The 22,713-nt window shown below is 53.6% G+C and overlaps 1 protein-coding gene across 7 annotated transcripts in view; it reads right to left on the bottom strand.

Moving 5' to 3' along the window:
• The window catches only part of CTBP2 (C-terminal binding protein 2), a 158,003-nt gene that overhangs the window by 123,337 nt on the left and 11,953 nt on the right, over positions 1–22,713 (bottom strand). Inside the window, exon 1 of one of the 7 annotated variants that reach the window (XM_026494360.4) lies at positions 13,810–16,063. The exons of 5 other annotated variants lie outside the window; for them this stretch is intronic. The gene's annotated coding sequence lies outside the window, so the exon portion shown is untranslated. Of the gene's footprint in view, positions 1–13,809; positions 16,064–22,713 lie in introns of those variants that run through there. One more of the 7 variants, XM_044382243.3, reaches the window with a different exon arrangement.

Here is a 22,713-nt window from a genome sequence, read left to right as displayed (position 1 = left end):
CCCCCCACCACCAGTACATACACAGCTATGCAGACTTATTTCCATATATACAGTAACATATACATTCAAAAAAGCTGGTGTAGACTCCTGATGGTCAAAACCAACAGCCCTTTCTCAGCTGCCATCTAGCTTCCCATCTGGTAGACCCCACCCCCCCACCACATACACCCCCCCCATGCACTCGGATACTGCACCAATGGAGAAGCAGGTACTATTAAGAGAGGCGGACTTAGGGGCGCCTGGGTGGCACAGCGGTTAAGCGTCTGCCTTCGGCTCAGGGCGTGATCCCGGCGTTATGGGATTGAGCCCCACATCAGGCTCTTCCACTATGAGCCTGCTTCTTCCTCTCCCACTCCCCCTGCTTGTGTTCCCTCTCTCGCTGGCTGTCTCTATCTCTGTCGAATAAATAAATAAAATCTTTAAAAAAAAAAAAAAAAAAAAGAGAGGCGGACTTGAAGATAAATGAAACCCGACCTTGTCTTCAAGGAGTTCCAACGGGGAACAAGAACGGAATGCCGGTGCTGGAGAAGCAGGCATGGAAGGAGAGACTGCCCCTCTGCCTGAACTCCCTTTCAGATGCTCCCAAGTCAATCTCCTCCGGCCGATCTCCCCCGGGAGCTCCACGTGCACCTCACACCCACCCATCTGCATGTCCCACCTGCCCCGCAAACTCAGCTCGCCCCCCTCATCGTCGTCCTACCACTTGGGAGTTCCTTCTTCCGGCCAGGCTAGCCTCTACATTTGTCCACCTCTACGTCTGACAGATGGGCGAGTAACCCCAATGTTACCCTATACACCAGTTCCGGGGCAGAAAGTAAAACTCCTGACCGTCCTCTCTAAAACACCTACCCGATGCCCAGCAGATTCGGTATCTTTTTTTGGAAGCGAGAATGACCTAGTCCAGTTCAGCTGGTCGGTATCAACTGGCCTCGTCCTTGAAGTATTTTAAATTCCATTCCAAATCAAATGACCACTTTAGAACTAGGGCTCCTCACAGAACAGCCCCCTCTAAATTGTCCCTCAGCATGCTTCTGACTTTCTCCGGTGGACCCAGGTATAAGCAGCGGTTTGACACGTGCTACCAGACCGTGGTTAATGGTAACTTTTTATCCCCTGTACACCACTCCCTGTAACGGAGCATTTCTCTGTGATCAGCTCAAGGGCACACGGTGTCTCCCTAAACTCAGAGAGAGCTGTTCACGGCCAACTGTCCTGAAATTTATGGTTGCTGTATTTGCATTTTTTTTTTTTAATCAACTCTGGCCCTTCCCCAATCTCATCCCCTCTTACAGCAGCCTATTTCCTTGAATCCTCAAAGTAGTTTCTCGAAAGAGGTAGGATATAAATAAGCAAATGGAATCCACTCAAGGACACATCAGTAGCCCTATAAACCAGGTCTTCAAATGTACTGGCCCCAGGAAAAACTTGGAGAAGCTTCCCCGGGGCCAGTGAAGCCAGCACACCCAGATTGCTGGGTTTTTGCAGGGCTCAGCTCACAAGGTAGCAGATCTGCACGGAGGGGTCCCAAACACCCCCTTAACCAGTATCTTCACACTGAAAAAGACTAGAAATGCACGTGCTACTATGTGACTTATCAGTGGGCTCCAGAAATCAACTGCTGACAGTCAGAAATGCAAATAGGAAGGCACAGATGTGAAGAACCAGGAACTAGAAGACCTTGACCCTCACGCTTCATTGAAGAGCCCAGTATCTGGCAGGGAGGGGAGACCACAGAGCAAGGGAGAGCCGTGAGAGGGGCTATCAATGACTGTTCTGAGTATCCAGGGAAAGCCAAGACAAGCAGGCCCCCGCTAAATAAAGAGGGCATGCCCACTTGTTCAGAGCGAGTGAACTCCCCAGGCCGCTCCCAGCGGAGCAAACGGTACAGACTCTGCATCGTCTTGTTCGTGGAGGGGCCAAGGGAGAGGAGGATGCCCCCTACCCACCTCACCACCCCCAGCAGAATGCCAACCTTCTGTTAAATGGTTTAAAAAACAGCTCCGTTTCCCTACGTGATGGGTAGCACTATAAAATTTCCTAACTGCTTTAGAAAACTAAACAATATACCTATTCTATGACCAGTAATTCCATTTCTAGGAATTTACCCAAGAGAAATGAAAATGAAGGTCCATAAAAAGACAAGCGCAAGAATGATCCCTGGCAGCTTTACTCAGAACAGCCTAAAGCTGGAAAGAGCCCAAGCGGCCACCCACAGGCAAATGGGTAAACAGTGTGGCAGATTCCTACGATGGAACCCTACACAGCCACGAAGAAGGAACAGGGGACCGACCCAGGCTAAAACATTCAAGTAGCTCAAAAACATCATGTTGAATTAGCAAAGGCTTTTGCAGAAAGGCACGTAATGGACACGAATGCATTACTCATACGCATCTGGGTATGTCCTACAGTACTGGTTTCACGAACACGCAAAATTAATCATGCGGGGTTGGGGCTGCCTGAGGTGAGGAGACAGACAGGAGTGGGGACTGCCTGGAAAGGGCCAGGAGGGAAATTTCTGGGGCAATGCCGTGTTCTAGATCTTGAAATGCACAGGTGTGTGCATTTGCCAACGAAGTGACTGGTACCCTTCGCATCTATGCATTTCCTTGTACCGCACGCCCCCACCCCCCGAACACCTCCCCTAAGTTTCACCAAAAACAAAACAAAGAGGAACCACCAGCAAGTCCAGGTCAGGTGATGAGAGGCACGCTGAGGGACTCCGGGGTAAAGGTGAGCAGAATCCGGAAAGGTAGCCAAGAAGCGCCGCCAAGTGAAAGACGGGCTGATGGGCAGAGGGCAGGAGGGCGCGTTAGCACCCGGGTGGGAACGGGCACGTGTGTTCACTGCAGAACCGCGTCCACGTGGGGAGACTTTCACCCGTGTCAAGCCATGAAGTCCTGGGTCGTCTGGAATGAGGCCCGCAGGACCCTGAGAGACAGGGGCCATTTCCCCACCAAGAGCGGGAATCCAGGCAGCCCGGGTAGGACGTCCACCCTAAATCCAAGTGTGGGAACAGCCTGCAACCAAGGAACATCCACTCTGCCCACGCACAGACTTCTGAATCCAAGGAGGCGAGGCCGGGGCTTGCTTAGGACCGTGTGCTCATGCGGGCTGAGAAAACAGGAGGTCCCGGACCAGGAAAAGAGCCACTGTCCCAACACAGCGTCAAGGGGGCACGCCTGCACTGTGTGAGTGCTGGTGTCTCGAGGGAGGCAAGGGGAACCCCAAGAGCAGTCAGCAGGGTTTTGCCTCCCCCCCCCAAGCCTTTTCAGGGGCAGCACAGGGGGGCACGAATAGCCCCACAAAGCCATTTGGGGCCCATTTGGAAACACGTAAATGCCGCAAGGCGGTAACACAGCTATTGTTGAGAAGAGCCACGTCCTATCAAAGTTGAGATTCCTCATCTCAAGGTGTGTCCCCAGCACAGGTCACACGTGAGCTGGACGTAACCAGCCTCTTGTATCACTCAAGAGGCTTTTAAAGGATTAATTGTAGAAAATGCACACAAGTTGGGGGGGGCAGTTAGAGCACGGGGACCCTCTGAAAGCCCACCCGTTCCACTTTCATTCTGCACTCTTCACCCAGATGGCGGGCAAAGGACAATACAAGCCCACGTGAGAGGCATGAACAGTGAGGCAAGGGTAACAGAACCGAATCCTAGTGCTCAGACCTGGGCTGCGCCTGGAATCACCGAGCACAGGCATTTTAAGAGTCAGGCAAACTGCACCGGGAGAGGAAGAATGGCTTGCTGCCCAAACTAGAAGAAATTCCTGGGCAGGGACGCCTGGGTGGCACAGCGGTTAAGCGTCTGCCTTCAGCTCAGGGCGTGATCCCGGCGTTCTGGGATCGAGCCCCACATCAGGCTCCTCTGCTATGAGCCTGCTTCTTCCTCTCCCACTCCCCTTGCTTGTGTTCCCTCTCTCGCTGGCTGTCTCTGTCTCTGTCAAATAAATAAATAAAATCTTTAAAAAAAAAAAAAGAAAAGAAATTCCTGGGCACTGTCCCTTTTACCTTTTAAAGTTCGATGCGTGTTTTAAGAGTTTGGGTCCTCCAAAAACAAGGCCAGACAAGATGAGCTATGCAAGAGGCTTCTGGGGGAACATGAAAAGGGAGCCAGAGGGAGAATCAGGTCCAGACTCCTGCAGAGGAAGTCAGGGAAGGAAGGAGTCCAGGCGGGACAATCTCTACCTGTCGTGCAGTTCAAGGCCAGAGGGGAATGCTCAGGCACTCGGCCCAGTCTTACAGGAAAGGCCTGGGAAGCGGGGGTGGCTCAGTCGGTTGGGTGTCCAGCTGGTCATTTCAGCTCAAGTCATGATCTCAGGGTTGTGAGACCGAGGCCTGTGTTGGGCTTCACATTCAGCAGGGAGTCTGCTTGAGATTCTCTTGCTCTTCCTCTCCCTCTGCACTTCCCCTACCCCCACCCCACCATCTCAGATAAATAAATCTTAAAAAAAAAAAAAAAAAAAAAAAGGCAGAAAGGCAGGCAGGCAGGCCTGGCATCCCTGCCATGTTCAGGCCCCAGCTGGGGGCAGCCCGTGGGAGCCGAAGCTCCGTGAGTGCCGAGCTGGATACCAGATACAGAACACAGCAGTTGGGGCCACCAGTGGATTCCATTCCCAGAAGCAGAAGATATCAGAGAGGCACCTTTTCATGGCCACCACCCCATACCATGTCCCCGCTACAGTTTCATCACCTAGACTTCATTCTGGACTTCTCCCAGCACTGACAATCCACTCTCAGGGCCACCTGGCTGCACCCCAAAGCACTGGGGTGGACAGCATTTGGCAGGTGTGAGGCAGGGAGCCTTGCAAGGATGCCCACCCTCAGGGACTCACAGCCTAGAGGGTACACCCCCCATCCCAGCGGCAAACAAGATGGGGGTGGGAGACAAACTCTCCAGGACGAAGCACATAAATGGACATGAGGTGGCTGGTGATCGGGAGAAGGGACCACCTTCTCATCGAGGCAGAGTGTGACGCAGGGTTGGCCTGGATGAACATCAAGGTAATTTCCCCAACTAGGGTATTAGTTACATTCACGCTGCTTCCACAAACCCAGAACTGAGTATCCACTCAACACAGCACAAGCTTATTTCTGGAGCCCGGACAACACAAAGACCAGTGTTCCTGACCATGGGCAACTCTTCACAGGGAGATTCAGGGACCCAGGATGCCAGGTCATCTTCTGCTGGACAGTCAAGGGTGAAAAAAGAAAAAGTGGGTAAAGCACACTTGTTTCTGAACTACTTCTGCCGGGAAGGGACACCTATTCCAATCAGGACTCCACTGGCAGGAAGAGTCCTGGGGCTTCGGGGAGATGCCCCGGTGGGGGCCAGGCAGCCAGTCCAGCATTCAGTCCCCACCAGGGACTGCAGTGGACAGCTGGTCATCTCCACCACACGCACCTGCCACCTCGGCCTCAGGACAGGCTTATTTTGGAAGCAATACAGGCCTCTGGTTCTCTGCGCACAAGAATCCAAGGTTATAGGACCATGGGACCAAACCTGAAAAGGGGTGCCAACCCTAGAAACGCATCTCTTCGATTTTCCTGGGGCCACGCCACCAGGGCCTTGAAGAGGAAGTCTGGTCGCAGCTCGACTTCCACTGATCGACTTACAAAGTTTAAGTTTTACTGGAAAAGGCCCAACCCTAACACTTTCAAGTCTGCAAAATGCTTCCATGTCCATCAGGTCTAAGATACCATCAAACCTGATACCCAGCATTATTTCATAAGCCACTAGGAAAGAAGAAAGAACACTGTCCATTCAACTAAGGCATGCAATCAATTTCGTGAGTGCTCAATCCCGGAAGGGTGAAAACGGTGAACAGCAAGGAAGTAACGGTGTTTCTGTGTTTCTGCTGAAGTCTCTCAACAACCCAGGAAGAAGCACAGAGCTCACCATGTCACAGACTGGGGGCCCCAGCACCCACGTTGCGTTGGGTGACTTGCCAGAGCTTACCCAGCTTGGGGGAGGGGGGGCTGTTTCCAACCAGCCTGACTCAGCACCCGCACCTGTGTTGAGACCCAGCCGGTCTGCCAACTCTCACAGACCAAGCCTCCCTCCAGTATCCTGACATCCATACAGGCTCCGCTTCAAATGGCAAATCAAGCACCTTGGATAGAATATTCTTACAAACTCATTTGAATTAAAAAAAACACTCCACTAAAATATGGATTTTCATCTGCATAACACTTTACCAACAAATTCTGCAACATTTGAGTGAGAACAGATGATGTACTGAAACATCAAAAACACGAATCCGATTTGGTAAACAGTTGAGCACTATTTTCACATCATCCTAATGAATTTAGTTTCAATAAACGCAAATCAGCAAACACTCTGAAAATTCTAACGGTATGGCACTAAATGATGCTTTGAATGACAGCCCCAGAAAGTGAAGTCTTTCCAGCAGGTGACAGATACCACGAGAGAAAAATCAAAACGGAGGACTCCATTCAAAAGGTCCACTTACAGCTGGCGGGTCTGAACTTGGCCCTGGGCACGCTGCCCATGGATATACAGCTCCCCGGACTGTGAGTGAAGCCAGTGCAGGAGCTCTAGACCCCTGGATCCCGCTCAGACTGCTCAATCTGACAGCAGGTGTCTGGCACGTGCAAATATGTGTACAGCAGGTGGGTCAGCCATCACAGAAGACGCCGCACAGATTTCTGGTCAAATTCTTGCCCGGGGCAGGCTCCGGCCTCTCGATCCATCTCGGCAGGGCCCCCAGCATCAAGTGCAGGAAGTGTCTGAGGATACGGATGGGATATAGGCCCAGACGGGCCCAGACTCCCCCAGGGCCCCACTCAGCTGTCCACCCGCCCTCCACGCTATGTCTGAATCCTGTGGTCCCCCTGAAAGTGGTACCCAGGTGAAATCTCAGCAGTGACTTCTCTAGCACTACTCAAGAGAGCAGTGAGCAGGAGACAGGGAAGCGCACGGACACACACGGAGCTCTCTCTCCCGAGAGGCGTCTGCATACTCTTCCTCTGAGCCCCTCGTCTTCGCCATCTGAACACAGGGTTGGTAAGCTGTGCTTAGAACACATCTGAACACAACTGTCAACTATAAACCACTATAAAAAAGACTGGTCTCTTGGGGGCGCCTGGGGGGCTCTATCAGTTAAGCATCTGCCTTCGGCTCAGGTCATGATCCCAGGGCCCTGGGACTGAATCCCATGTAGGGCTCCCTGCTCAGCGGGAAGCCTGCTCCTCCCTCTGCCTGCCGCTCCCCTAGCTTGTGCTCTGTCAAATAAATAAAACCTTAAAAACAGGTCTTTTGAAATGACATTTTACCTTGGACAATTAAATTCAGAGTCATTTTTACAAAAAAAAGAACCCCAAAGTCTAATAGCTTCCTTAAAAAACAAGTGTAGCCGTCTCTCCAGACTGTGAGCTCTGCGTGGACAAGGAAGTGGCCCCTTCTGACTGTATTCCTCCTGGAGCCTCACGTGTGGGAATGAACGCAGGATTAACTGAATTCTGAGCGCCTGGCAGATACTTCCTGGCCGAGGCCCCAAGGCTACAGGAGTTTGCATTTTGTTTTTTTTCTTTTGCACAGACAATGAAGTTTGGTTCCAAAAAGAAAGGCACATAAAAAGCATTTAGGACTTCACTGGTAGGATTTTAAGCAGAAACAAGATCAGATTTTAAAAGCAGGTCAGCAGCAGGAACAAATACAAGTATTGGAAAGCCACAAGCACGTTATTTTCCACTCGCTGTGCGTCCAAGGATCAAGGCAGCCCCCAACGGCCAGACCCACGCAGCTGGAACTCTTAAATCCATCACCCATTCTAGTCCAGCAGCGCCTCCGTCAAGTCACTGTTAGGACCCCCATCCCGAGAACAAGGAGGTGCAGGCTCTGAGGCTCAGGCCACAGTCCACGGCAGCCAGAGCAGATATTCAAACCGAGTTCAACTCCGGTGCACCCAGTGGAAGGAAGACCACTCATGACCTGCCCCGCAAAGGCCGAGGGGACAGGAGGAATGCAGTGACATGGGATCAGGCTTCAAGACGGACCCCCACGGAGAGTTCAGGATCCTCGGCTTCCTGCCACCCCACCCCCTTCACCCAGGTGGCCAGAGCGGGTATCACAATGGTTCCAGCTCTGAGCTCAGGGTCCATCCAGGAACCCCAGGCAGGGACTGGGGAAGCTGCGAGATCCTGGGATTCTAATGGTCCAGCACCTACTGGAGATGTCTCAGTGAGGGGGTAGCCAGCCAAGTTCCCAAGGGAGAGGAAAGATCACAAAAGACTCAGCTAGGAAATCTGTGCTACCCGCCACAGCAGCCCCAGATACCCAGCTGGGGAAGGTGCAGCTCCCAGCGCGCTCAGATCCTGCCTCTGCACCCACAAGCACTCAGGGAAGGGAATCAGCCAACAGGGCCGGATGAGTGGGCTTCGTCCCATCCCAGCCTCCGGGCTTTCCCGCATTCCCCACCCCCCACAACCTGGAAGCCAAGTCAGGCATAACCCTTCCCCCACCCCAGCTGAAGCCTCTCAGCCCAGCCTGCTGGCCGTGGCCCCTGCCCCACCACGCTAACCCCCAACGGCTTCATCCCAACACCACCCAGTCGCCCAGGATATTGGGATTGTTAGAATCTCAAAATCCTTTCCCTTTCAAAGGGGGAGGCAGCTAGATCGCATCCCACAGGGGCCATGGGGCGCCACCACCCACTCAGCCCAGCTAGAAGAGCCTCTTCTTGGTCCAGGAAGCACACTGTTACTGTGTGTTCACTTCCTCCTCCATGGGGGCACCAGCACCCCCTCATTCACCCGACCCCAGGGCCTTCACCAAATCCCAATGACTTGCAAGCAAGACAATTCCTGGCAACTCCTCAGAGCTTCCCCTGTTCCCCCTCCAGCACCCACCCCACACCCTTCGCTGACTCTCCCTCCTGTCCGGGAGGGTCGACAGAACACATCTCCCTACCCCCACCCCCAACCCCGACGACAAGGAACCCCACACAGCTCTGAACAATATTAGGTCCTAGGCTCCTGCGAGAACTGTCGAAAGTTGGCTTCTTTTCCTATAAAAAATGCACACATAAACCCCATCCCCTTGACTAGAGCCATTTCTGGGGCTCACACTCACCCCCAGGCACAGAGCCCTGAGAGGTACACAGGCCGGAGCCCTGCCTCCAGCTTTGTTCCCTAGGCAACAGCCCACTTTCCTTCCCACTGACCACTGACCGAGGCAGGAAGATCTGGACACTCCCGAAGTTACTTCCCAAGAGGCAGGAGACACAGCTTTCCTTTCTTATAAGCAGGAGGGGCCCTGAGGCAGATGGGATCCCAGCAGCCAGGGCTCCCCCACGCCCCCTCACGTGCTCACAGGCACCTGTCCTGCAAGCCTGAGCCCACTTTCACTCCAGGAGAGCCTCACAGAGGCAATGGCACAGCCCAAAGACCCTCACCTGTTGACAGCAAACTGGCTGGTCACTCTGGCTTAGGACACTCAGTGGGAAGTGGCTCTGGGTCGGCCGGTGTCTGCAGGACTGGCGTACCTGTCACGTTGGGTACCCGTGTGAGGAGCTGTGCTCCCGGGAAGCCTCTCTCGGCCCGGCCCCCAGTCTCTGGGCCCATGCCTTCTGGCCCACGGGCAGAAAGCAGCAAGTGGCCCAAGCTGAGGGGCAGATAGGCTGGGCCGTGGCTCGCTCTCTGACTGCCCATTAGAATCATCTGGGAGCTTTTAAAATTACCCAAGGCAGGTCCCACCCCAAGACCATTGACTCAGAACCTCTGAGGGTGGGGCTGGGCTCAGACATTTGTTCAAAGCTTCCAGGTGATGTCAGGTCCAAACAGGGATGAGAAAGATGGGGCTGGAGGGGGCCAGGTAGAGGGCAGGGCAGCCTCCAGGGTAGACAGGCTGGAGGGAACTCAGGCAGCCCCTCCTCACCGCCACCCGCAACTCACAGCCCACAGCCCACTTCCTTCAAGACGCCTTCCCTGACCTCAGTGTATGAGGACGGGCGCCTGGGTCCCAGTGCCGGACCACCACGCCCCTCCCCTGCCTGGCTCCCCAGCCTGCTTACTGTCCTCCGGCTGTGAAGTCTGCTTCTTGAGCGCGGGACCATGTCAGGCTGCCACCCCCAGACCCGGCACAGCATCGGCCACACTTTGTGCCATCCCCACCCCCCAACAGCTCAGTAGCCCTGAAATGAGGAAAGGTCCACCACCCCTCCCCGCATGCCCAGAGAAGAGGCAACAAAGGAAGGCGAACCCCACTCCACGGAGCCCATGCTCAGGAATTACCCTTCTCAGCAACTTCCAAGCCTCCCTACTCAGGTGTGATTTATTCCTGAAACTACCCCCCGCAGAGATCTCCCTGTACTCACACCGCGCACCTGCCATATGCCCGGGGCTGTGGAACTCGGACCCCACGGTCTATTACCAGGCACTGTCCAAAACACAGACTAGGACTTCCTCCAAAATAGCTCCACTCGGCCACACACATCTAGGGACAGACAGACACAACACGTTCTCCCCAAAGGCTAACAGGATGTCTCCCCAGAGGTGCTGCCTGTGGCCTTGAAAGAGGCCAGAGCGATTTCCAATGGGCTCAGGGCAGGCAGAGGTTGGGGGCCGGGGCGGCGTCAGGAGGGGCCAGGTCACCAAACTCTCCCCACCCAAATCTTCAGCAGTGACCTCACCTCCAGGATATGAGATGTTTATTTTTTACAAGTCTCATGTTCCTGCTTACCTAAAAAATCTAAATTCCCCATCTAGGCCTTCACATACCAATGGTGCCCAAGTCGCAATTCACTAAAACAGTGGAAGCACCAACAATTTCAGGGAAGGAGTCCAAAAACAAAAAGGGACAGGGAAATCAAGGTGAGAGAAGAAGAAAGGTGTAGGAGGAAAAGCTCCAGCTTGATCAGAGCGGGTTCCGTGTTTTACAAAGGTCTAGGATGCGGGCCTACAGGGATGGCGGTCCCCCTTCTGGGCGCAGCCGCGGTGACCAAACCCAGAGCAGGGCCTCAGGAACCCCTGGCCCTCAACATCCAGCCCCCTGTCCCCACTGTCTCCGTCCCCCACCAGGCAGCCAGCAGCCGGTTCCCTTCAAGGATGGTGAACAGCACACACGATATCAAGGGTCAGACTTTATCTTTTAAATGCACAGTGTGCCTGAGCCAAAAACAAAACAAAAAGGCTTTCCAAGATGCTTTCCAAATTCCAGAAACACACTGGACTGGAAAAACGGAGCCCCGTTTCCTCTTATTTTTAATCTAACATTGGCTAGGTTTATAATAAAAGAGAATTACCTATTTATTTGCTTACCTTACTTGGAAAGACAATAAATTGGAAAGGCTTCATAAATCTCACAGGGAAGTCCTTTAAACAAGGACTGTCAGCAAAAATCTGTAAATAACCTTCTGCCAGTCCCCAGCAATCACCTCCACACACATTCTTTTTCCTTCCTGCCTTTGTACTAATCTTCTAGCAAACAAATCCAATCAAGCCTCAAAAACGTTTTTATTCTTATCGAGGTAAGGCTCAGAAAACACCCAGGAATCACACCGGGCTGTTGACGAAGGTGGCCCTGTAAGAATCCACTGCAGAGAAGGCCCCAGGGGACAGGCTGAGGGATACCTCTGCACCCCTAAACGCAGCCACACTGCCCCCCCCATGTACCAAACCCTGGTAAATCAGCATTAATCTGAAGCACACCATCGGCCAAGCCCCTAACAGACACCTAATGACACAAGATCGTGCTCAGGCTGAGGACAAGTCGTCATGAGACGGCCCACCTGGGGGTAGGCTGATGTCAACAATGGCCGTGTTTGCCTCCGGCCCTTAGAACCCCAGTGTGGCTGGAGCTGCCCGACCCAGGCGGCCGCTGGTCAAGTTCTCCCATCCCTGTCCTGCCGGGAGTAGAAGGAAGCAAGCTCGCACTCACAGCGGACCAGGCCTTATCCAGGAGGCCCCGTTCCTCCCACGTTAGCATGACTCGCAAGGCAACTGGTGGATGGAGTTGATTAAACGACCTTCGGCAGCTCAGAGAGAGAGAAGATGGACAGTCTCACACTGAGGTTTCAAGGACTGTGCTAAAAATAAGTTTAAATAAGAGGCAGAAGGAGGCTCGTGGATAATCAAATGAGCAAGACTTGAAAGAGCTGCTGTAATCAATTTACATATCAGGGAAGGAAAATTACCATAACCGGAGGGAAAATTTCTCCAAGCCAAAAGGTTAAAAAAAAAATTAGACCAGCAAACCACGACCCAAACGTAAACGGAAATGTGTGTCTTCAGAAAGCCTCTCGAAGTGCCTGTCTGCCCGTCCGCTTCCAGGGCCTCGAAGCTTCACCGTGAGACCTCGATTCTTGGGTGTGAGATGCACGACTCAGGAAACCCAAACCCACTTGTGCACGTCCACGGACTCACTCGGACGGCTGGCTCTGCGGAGGAATGGGCTTTTGTCTCAGGTCCCACTGAGGTTTCCATGCGGCAGCTGTCACCAAAGAGCTGTGTGCCCACGAGCCACCAAGCTGCCCTGAGCCGAACACGCTGAAGTAAACCCAGCCCGTGAGAGGCACTTCGTGGTTATTATCACGGATGCACCAAACACAGTTATCACACTCCCAGAGCTCTAGAAAAAGCAGCTGTATTATTATTTACCTAACAAAGGAATGTATTTCTAGTATTCTTGAACACAGGCAAAGGCCTTTCTTAACTGGCTCCCTTTGAAATAGTCATTTGACAACACGCACACCTCAAGAATGTTCTTCTTTTCCAGCTGGGGCCGGGCATACAGTAATGGCAAGCTGCTCACCCCTCAGGCAAAGCAGAGTGGCTGCCCATTCCCTTCCCTCCAAGTCAGCGGAATGTCAGGATCCACCCAAGGGAGTGGCTTCTCACCTAGAATTTACCCTGTAGACACAGAAGTGGAGCCCGTGGACCGCCCTGGGACGGCCCTGGGCTGCCTGGCACCATGGTCCTACTGTGCTCCCAGCTGGGCACTGCGGCCCCGGGAAAAGATCGCCGTGGATGGCGCAGCCATGCTTACCGACACCCTTCAGGCCATAAAACACTTTTCTCTGTCATCTGTATGCATTCAGCTTGTCCCGTAAGAAACTCCAGCCTCTCAGCAGGTGTCTTCCCCCTGGCAAGGGTCGTGCAGGGACCTGGGGTCCCGTCATGGCAGTGTGTGCCCGGGGAACCTCACGGTAGCCAGGTCCTGCAGGCTCTCCTGCCTGGGATGACGCCGGCCTCTGACGCCCCCCAGGATATGGGATGCCAGCCTTCCTGCTACTAACCCCAGGCTCCAGTCTCCCAGCACTGAGAAGCCCCCAAAATCCTACGCATGTGTCTGTGCCTCCCTCCACTCACTGGATGGCAGCCCACAGACAACCACCCCCAAGAGGCCAAGGATGCTTAGACATGAATCTCAGGCCAGGACCAAGGTCAGGTTGAGTCGGAGCTTGCAGGTATCAAAGGGTTTCCCAACACACACACACACACACACACACACACACACACACACACACACACACGATGCACCAGGAGCCCCTCCGGCATGAGGACTGCTCTCACCCACCCTAAGTGCTGGCGCCCTAGTGGGGAAGAAAAGAGCCCGCACTGCAGACATTTTCAGCAGCAACCGGAAAATCAGTAAATGCAGCGATCCCTAGCTAGCAATTTAAAAAATTCCCAGACTAAAATTCCCCCCCAACTGAACGGAAATAGAATATTAAATGCTATGAAGAAAGCCAGGCAATTTGGGCCCCCATGCAGTGTGACGGGGGTGCGCTCTTGCACATCTGCTCCGCCTCATTAAATACCCCGCCCTCAGTGGGCCCCCGGCCCTACCTGGCACAGATGTACTGGGGTGGGATGCCGAGCAGGTAGGGTGGCTCACTGCTGGATCTGGCAGCCGCCGACCTTCCCAAACCACCCTGCTTGACCGCAGGAAGGTAGCTGGCCTGGCCGGCCTCTACCCACAGGAAGGCAAATGGGGACCTGAGTGCCCCCCACTGCCCCGTGCCCCCAGGAGTCGCAGAACACGGAACGGCCTCAGCACACAGTAAGTACACTGCCTGCTTGCTCCAAAGCCACTTCCCCCAAGGAGGAGAAAGGAGGAAGCCGCCAGTGACGTGCTGGTCACTCCTGATCCCTCTGGACCAGGAGCCAGCAGCGGGGGTGGACAGAGACGCACCTGTCTCCGGGCACCTTCCAAGAGGGGCTGGCAGGACACGGTGTGGAGGAGGGTGAGCAGCTGTTGTGTGCGTGTCCCCGGGCCCGGGGACAATGGCCTGAGAAGCACCCTGGCCTGGATGTATGGGTTTGGAACCTGCCCCGCTGGGGAGAGAAAAGGGGATCTTGGGGGGTTTCATGGGGCAGATAAGATTCCAACTCCAGGGACTGACTTTGGACCCACCTTGCCCGGCCTGGGCCAAATGCCTGAAGTCTCAGACATCCTTGGGATGGCGTGGGCAGCGGCCCCCCAGGCAAGTCTCCGTGCTGTGACTGGAGAGTCCCCGTGAGCCAAGTGAGACCCCTGCACATTACAGATGTCCTGGCACACGCCAGTGCCTCCCATGACACATTACCTACCTCACCAAACTTCCGAGGCTGGCCTTTCTACTAAAAAAAGGGGGGATTTCCTCCGTGGCCGACAGAGGCAAGACATTAACACAGGACAACCTTCCTGGGTGACGGTGATGGAACTGGTTCTGCAGCCACATGGTGTTTACGTATCTTTGGTCAAAACTTGCAGAAGGGCAGGCGGAAAGGGTGAATCTTACTGTATGTAAATTACACCTACGTGAAAGTTTCTCAAAGTCAATCCCCACGAAAGACCAAAACAAATAATAAAACAGACATCCTCCCCTGGGCAGTCAACCACAGTCCCAGAGCGGGGACCCCAGCCTCCAGCTCCCCCCAGGAATCACCTCTGTCCCAACCCCCACCCCCAGAAGGCTCTCCACATCGGCGGGAAGGACTCCGCTGCACACACACGGGCTGTGTCCCTGAAAGCCAGCTGCACTTCGGAACAGTCCTGTCAGGAAAGACACTTCTGTTGCCTCCAACAGGGAAAGGAGAAATGAGATGGCCCCTCAAGTATTGTGCTTTGACTGCTCTTACCCGAAAGTCTCCATCCCGGCCAGCCTTGGTCAGCCTCGTCATGATCAAGCCAGGAATGGACAGGCTCCGCCCAGCCCCTCCCCACTCCCTTCAGGAAGATCCCCAGTGGGGCTGGGTCTACTCTTGCTAAGGGCTGCCATTGTCATCCTGGGAATCCTGGGGAAGCGTGAGAAGTACGTTTAAGGGCCAAGCCAGTAGCCCTCTGAGAACCCCTGGAGGCCATACCTAGCCAAGTAAGTCCCCAAGTAGGCGTTTGGGCCCCAGGCATGCCCCAATGCAGAGAACCCAGGGACCCCCCACTGAAGGAGAAACAGAGTAGCGCTGGAGTTCACCCAAGGTCACAGAGCAAGCTCAGGGCAGAGCCAGGACAAGACCCGAGCCTTCCCTCGCTGGTCCCTTTGTTGAAGAGGATCACCACCACCCCTGTCCCTGAAGATGACCCATGTGGGGGGCAGACGATAAAATGACAATGACAAAATAGCCTTCAGCCGTATCTTGGCACCTGAGCTTCTCTGTGGGGGAACATCACAGCGTCATGTCCAGGAGCCCAGAATGAAACAGACACTCAAGCTCTGGTGGAAAAGGAGCTGGGTGAAGAGGATGACGACCCACCCTGCAGCCCGAGCACTTGAGCAGCCCCCCAACGAGTGACCCACCATGCACGCAGCCCAAGTACTTGACTCACTGTCCCCCTCTCCATCCACCACCCGTCAGGCACCTGGGCCTGTTAGTCTGAGCGCCAAACACCCTTCTGACAGCTCCTCCACCCCCCACGTTGCCCACCGAGTCCGCAGCGAGTCCAGTCCCCCAGGCACCATGACCATCGCTCTAAAATGCCATGTCTTGGGGCGGCCTGGGTGGCTCAGTCGGTGAAGCATCTGCCTTCAGCTCAGGTCATGATCCTGGGGTTTTGGGATCGAGCCGGCATCGGGCTCTCTGCTCAGCAGGGAGTCTGCTTCTCCCTCTCGCTCTCCCTCTGTTCTCTCTCTCTTGCAAATAAATAAATAAAATCTTCAAAAAAAAAAAAAAGCCATCTCTGGCCATGGCGATCTGAACTCAGGGCCTCCCCACAACCCTCTGGGCCCTCTCTTTGCCTCTTCAGACCCAGAGTCCTTCCCACTCCCACACCTCATTCTCTCCACTCCAACGTTAACTACTACCACCTACCGTAATAACAGTAATGCCCACATTGGAGAGCTTCCTCAAGGCGCACGACAAGGGCTTTTCATACATGAAGTCACTTTACCCTCACAGATTCCCTGAGCACCCACCACCCCACTGTGAAGACACTCAGGCACAAGGAAGTGGGGTCACTTCCAAAGGACTTCACCAGGGGGCAGGTGTCCTGGGACCCGAAGCGCACATCTGGAGGTTATGTTCTTAAGTTCCACATGGCCCGGCTTTGGTCATAGGAGAGCACCACAAATGTCTTTCAATTCTTCCAGCAGGTCAGCATCCCTGACCCCTCAGCCCGCGAATGACCTACAGTCCACCCATGCCCTGGAGAAGCCCCTGCACCCATTCCAGCCCTTGTAAGGTCACCGCTATGTTGCCAAACCTCAGGATAAACACTCCTGGCTCTCACCTGGAGGCTGGCACACAGTAGGAGCTCTATTTGCTGAAGAAGCAGATTTTTGTTCAACAGGCCATTTTCAGAAAAAGCAAATTCATCTCAGTGTCACTGCATAAATTTCCACAAATCAATCCACATGGAGTTACTTTATCATAGAGTGTAAAAATTTTAAACCCTATGCATAAAATATGATACATCTATTTTTATTTGATCTACAAAATTATAAAGCTTTCCTAAATCTTTTAAAGGTGGTTTTTCCGGTAATGCATAACTGCTTAATTGGGAAGTGTACAAAACATAATTACACCGCCTAACACTACAATATTGCTTATGGGAATATCTCCGTTCATGCACTCTGCTTTATTTTGTATTTAATCTCTATTAAGATGTCTATATGAAAACAGATAGGTACGCTAGTCTTCATAAACACCATAAATCATAAAGTCATTTCTTTGCTAACCCAAGTCCAAAAGCAGCCCCCAAGGAAACTGCTAGGACCCAAAGGCTTCCACTTCTTGTACTTAAACAGAATTGTGACTCCGGACATCTATCCCTGTGCCACTTGACCAGGTAATGGTTAGGGTAATGGCTGGAATTTCTCTCACAGTAAATGTCTCTGCAATTCAAAAGGAATCCCAAACTTCCCCCAGAAGGCAGTTCCCCAAACCAGAAAGGGCAAAAGAGCTCAAGACCACAGTTAACCACCTCAGATCAAGGTGTTAGAAGCCCCTTAAATCGCTCATCTGAAGACACCATAGATGCCCACCCCCTTCACGTTCACCTGGAACCTAGCATCCAGAACTCATACCGAAGGTTCCAGACCCTTCAGACTGGGTGGACTTCCCCACACGCCCGCCCTGCCTTCAAATTTGTACACACCCCCTCATCCTTAGAATTGGGTTATCTGAGGGGCGCCTGGGTGGCTCAGTCAGTTCAGCGTCTGCCTTGGGCTCAGGTCATAACCTCAGGGTCCTGGGATGGAGCCCCAGTGTCAGGCTCCCAGCTCAGTGGGGAGTCTGCTTGTCCCTCTCCCTCTGCTCCTCCTCCCGCTCATGCATAGGCGGGCATGTGCGTGGTGCTCTCTCTCAAATAAAATCTTAAAAAAAAAAAAAAAAAAAAAAAAAGAACTGGGTATCTGAATACAAAGCCACTCTTTAGACAGCTTGGTCCTGGTAGAGAAGAGGCAGGTCAGAACCAGCTCCATCATTTTTTTTTTTTAAGATTTTATTTATTTATTTGACAGAGATAGAGACAGCCAGCGAGAGAGGGAACACAAGCAGGGGGAGTGGGAGAGGAAGAAGCAGGCTCATAGCGGAGGAGCCCGACATGGGGCTCGATCCCATAACGCCGGGATCACGCCCTGAGCCGAAGGCAGACGCTCAACCGCTGTGCCACCCAGGCGCCCCCAGCTCCATCATTTATGAACTGTGAGCCCAACCACGTGGCTTGTGAGACCCCTCTGCGGATTCCACAAGTGGGAGGTAACCAGCCTCCTCACGCCCTCCTATCAGGGCCGGGACTAAAGCACAGGATAAGGTCGTGCAGGACAAAGTCCCTGCAACAGAATGAAGGTAAGCTGTCGTCTCCATGGAAAGGTAAGCTATCAGGCTCGGTGAAGCCTACTAACTAACAAATCCACTGACCAAGATAAAAAGGATCTGCCACAAACTGTGTTCACTTCCATTTCTAAAACAGAAGGTGCTGTCCCCAAATCTGTGTTTGGCAACACAGGGAAACGACGCCATCGGCTCCCAAGAGCTCCTGGAGGTTGACTTGTTCGCTTGCAAACGAGGTGGACGTGCCTGGTGTTGAGCTCGTTCACGCTCACATGGGCCAGTGTGCACGTGGCTGACCACGCTGCTGCCCCCATCCTGACTTGTGTACCCAGATTTCCAAAGTGTGCTTCCCCGAAGTGACACACCTTGTACTAAAATGTAACCTGTAAAACCAATTTTTCCCCTTGCCAGGGTGCTGTGACACTCAGCGCGCCCCCCCCCCCTCCATCAGTGGACACTGCTGACTGGTCAGAAGAGAGTTCCATGCCAAGCTCATCTGAGTGTGGAACCCCTCCACTGCGAACAGTTACACACGGAATTTCCCTCCTGTCCCTAGGAAAGCCTGGCGCTGTTCTAGGGGGTGGAGAATCCCTCTTAAACCAAAAAAAAAAAAAAAATCAGACTAGGTCGGGCAGAAATCCATATTTCCGTTTCCAAATCTATTCATTCAGATTTTGAGGGGGAGGGGGCTCTGCAAGACATATAAAATCTTTCAATCATTTGTCGTGCCAAATGTTCAACAACTAAACTCAAGTGTATGGATGGGTGCTGGGGAGTGGTTTGTTGTTCGAGAAAGATAGTCTGCATGCATTTGGCAGGTGCTGGGCTGGCGGCATTAAGAACCACCGGGAGGAGTTTGCTAAAAATACAGCTCTTCTAGCCCCACCTGGCACATCTCCCAAGGTTATGCTGGGTGGACCTCCAGGAGACTGACTCCTGGCCAGGGGGTGCCTCGGAGAAGCCCTGCTCCAGAGGCCACCCTCTCAAACCACCTGGGCACAGACCCTCCCTGGGGACTGCAGGAATCGCTCATGTGAAAACCACCAAGCCCACAGCCAGCTCCTTACCGCTAAACGCACGGGCTGAATCCACGGGCTCCACTCCTGGGGTGGGGCTGGGCTGAGGGGTGCTGGCACTTTCGCTGACCCAGCAGGGCACAAAGGACCCTTTTGTGATCCTGGAAGGCCTCTAATTCCAACTTGATGTCTTAGAGGGATGTAGCAAGCCACGTAGGGCGTTGCTTGAAAAAGGCAGAGGCAGAAGGGAACTCAGTCCCCCTGACTTTACCACCCACCACAGCGCCGGGTACTACGACCCATGGTTCCCACTCCTCTTCAGACGACCACCACCACCACCACCACCACCACTAATAACAATGATGATAAACAACAACCAGTGAGCCTCTGAGCCCTTCCCTCGTGTATCAGCCTGTAGTTACCGGACACCACTCCCGGGGATCTGCAAATGTGGAAATAGGACATTTTGGCCCCTGACCCCTGAGATGCCCTCACATTCCAGCACCGGCTGCCTCCCAAGGGCATTTTCATGGACCATCTTGCTTTCCAAGGGCGACTTTTTCAATGGCATGAATTGAGCCGAAAGAAAACTGCTGGTCTGTGAAATGACCAGCCCACCCTGAAGGCAACAAACTGTCCCTTCCACGGACCCCAGTAGGACATCTTCCCAGAATACAGTCCCCCCAGGCCCCGCCTCACCGTTTCACACTCACGGGACCCGACTACTAGAACCGTAGCCCCACACGAAATGCAGAGCGGCAGCCCTGCCCAGGGCGGTCACGTGCGCACCCACAGGGTGCCTGGCCCTAGTGGGCACCCAGCCAGTCCCCGTGAGTGGATGACTGCCCTGGGAGGAGATGAGCCTCCTACGTACCATCCTATGTCCAGGGCCAGGGTCAGGGTCAGGAACTGGCCACGCAGCTGGACCTGGGCCAGCCACCAGAGCTGCTAGTGACCAGGTGCCCACCACGTGCCAGGAAGGCGACCCCAACAAGCCACTCTCCGGGACAGGCACCAACCCTCCTGCTGCCTGCTCGGGCCCTGCAGATCGGAGGGGAGCATGTGAGGGCAAATGCTGGCAGGGAAGGGGGTGACGTAGTGCCTTCACCTACACAAATTCCCCAAGGAATGTGGCCCGTCAGGCCCGCCCGCACTGTGCTTCTTCAGCTCTGCGGGGAAGGTGTGGGGCGCTCCGTGGCTGGGGCTCAGTTCAGCACGGGGCTGCCTCTCCAGCGGACTCCACCCGGCCAGGGCAGCTGGAGCAGCGGGCCGAGCCCCCGTGCGGGCCGTCCTCAGGCAGAGGTAGGCAGCACCCAACGCTATTCTTTCTTCCTTCTCTGGTAAGGGAAAGTAGCTCTTAAAGAGAAAGTAAACATTTTACTGGGCATTTCTCAGAGTGACCTAATACAGACTAACATTCCAGTCTAAAAACAATCTGAACGGATTTCGGGTCATCACTTTGGCCCCAGGAATCACCGAGAAGATGGGTTGCTCCTAACCTAACCAGCCACCACCCCTATATCCCTGTTGTTTTTTTTTAACAGCACCAGGATCTGGATCTCCCACCCTCAAACACTATTCACTACACACCCTTCACCCGGCACTTCACCAAGCTCCATCAAATTCACCCGTCCTTTGTGTGCAGAGGATAAAACCTCCCATCCCTTGTGGGACCGTTCCCCTAGAACACGACCCGCCACCTGTGACTAGCAAGCCCCACCTCAAAGCCCAGGGAGCCTTCTCTCCTGTCCTCCAACAGCCAAGGGGTACCCCTCTTTCCACTGCCGAGGTCACTGTGGCAGTGTGAGGGACACACAAGGAAACCTGCTCCGATGGGTACATGGCACCTTGGGCACAAGAGGCTGATTTATTTGTCTACGTTTTGTATTTTTAAAAATTTAACAAATACCTATGATGTGTCAGGCCCGTTGCAAGCAGTTTATAATTCTGACCCTCATTTTAGATTCAGAAACGGAAGTCTTCTCCAAGGCCTCAGTAAATCCCAAATGCAGCCTAGCAGCTTTCCCTGCCCCCTTTGCCACACACTTTCTTGAACCGTCTGTCCCATCTGACGCCTCTTCCCCAGCTGGTCAGTCCGTATTTATCTTGTTGCCTCTTCTAAGGTCTTGAAGACAGGGGCGGCTCTCCTTGGGCCCAGCATCAGTCTGGGAAGGACAACATTCACCTTTCTGTGGGACCTTGCCCCTCCCTCACCGAAGTGAACAGGCAGAGAACACAGGTCACCCGGGACTCCCAAGTGGGCTGCCGGGATGGCCCAGGACAAAGCTTCTGGATCTGACCCTGGAGCCTGCCATGCCAAGTGATCACCAGCTTGTAAAACTCCCCGCTACAGGCAAGGCCAAAAAGTGGTCCCTGCACTGACCCCCTCCTTCCCCACTAACAAGAGAACCAGACCCGACTCCCACCAGTCCCTCTCCCTCTGCACCCCCAGCCTGCAGGCCGCTGCCCCAAATGATGAAAAGAATCACAAACCAAACCAAACCCAACTTTTTAATCTCTCTTGTGGAGAAACATTTTCAAGAACTAGAGTTATGCTTGCAAAGTGTGTTTCAAGTGGTTTTGCTGAGCTGGGGGGTGGACAGCTTCGAAGCTCTCAGGCCCATGTGGCACACACACAGTAAGCACACAGCCCAAGCAGCGGCCAGTCACGAGCCTCTCCCTTTGTGCCCCTGGGACACAGGGGACTCCAATAAGGCAGGCTCACAATTATCACAAAGAAAACTCAAATCATGTGGGGCTGCTTCCTTTGCCCACGACTCGGAGCACATCTGGCCAGTATAAGAAGGAAAAAAAATTACCCACGGTTCAAAGTCCTCCTTAAATACTCAGGAAGACATCATTACAGATAGAATTCCAACTTTAATTCTGAAATCTCCTGGCTTTTGTCAGTTGAAGCCACATTCTTAATCCCAGGCTTAGTTGAGAAATGAGAAGAAAGGATGTGTGTTTAAAAAAAAAGAAAGAAAGAAAGAAAGAAAGATCCTCAGCCCTGACTGAAAAGCAACGAGCATCTTGGAAGAGCAAGAGAATAAACAGAACTCTGCACAGGGGCCAAGGCGGAGAAAAATCGGGTCTTAGGAAACCTGCTGGGCTCACCACGGCACCAACACGGGCATGCGCGACACTAATCAGATGGCGCTTGTGTCCCGCTGGAGGGACTTGGATGCCAAGCTCAGGCGCCTTTCTGCAGAGCCAGGGAACCCTGAAAGGTGGAACAGGACAGGGACACATACCTTCTATGCCACAAACCCGAAGGCCGGTTCTGAGACCACCCTTGACCCCCGGCTCCCGTCAAGAACCTGCAAGCTGGGGCCAGCCAGCAAAAGCTGACATAGCTACAAGGGACATCGGAGTGTCGTCTAGGCGGAGATGCCTTAAGCCCCAGCCCCGTTCGCTCTCCAGGCAGTGCGGCCCAAAGCAGCTTCTCCCTTCTCCTGTCCCACCAAGGTGGCCGACCGAGCCC

The sequence above is a fragment of the Ursus arctos genome, unplaced genomic scaffold (assembly GCF_023065955.2).
Source record: "Ursus arctos isolate Adak ecotype North America unplaced genomic scaffold, UrsArc2.0 scaffold_7, whole genome shotgun sequence".
Classification (NCBI taxonomy): domain Eukaryota; kingdom Metazoa; phylum Chordata; class Mammalia; order Carnivora; family Ursidae; genus Ursus; species Ursus arctos.
The sequence above is the reverse complement of the archived record's forward strand: the minus strand, read 5'-3'. Positions and strand labels throughout refer to the sequence as shown.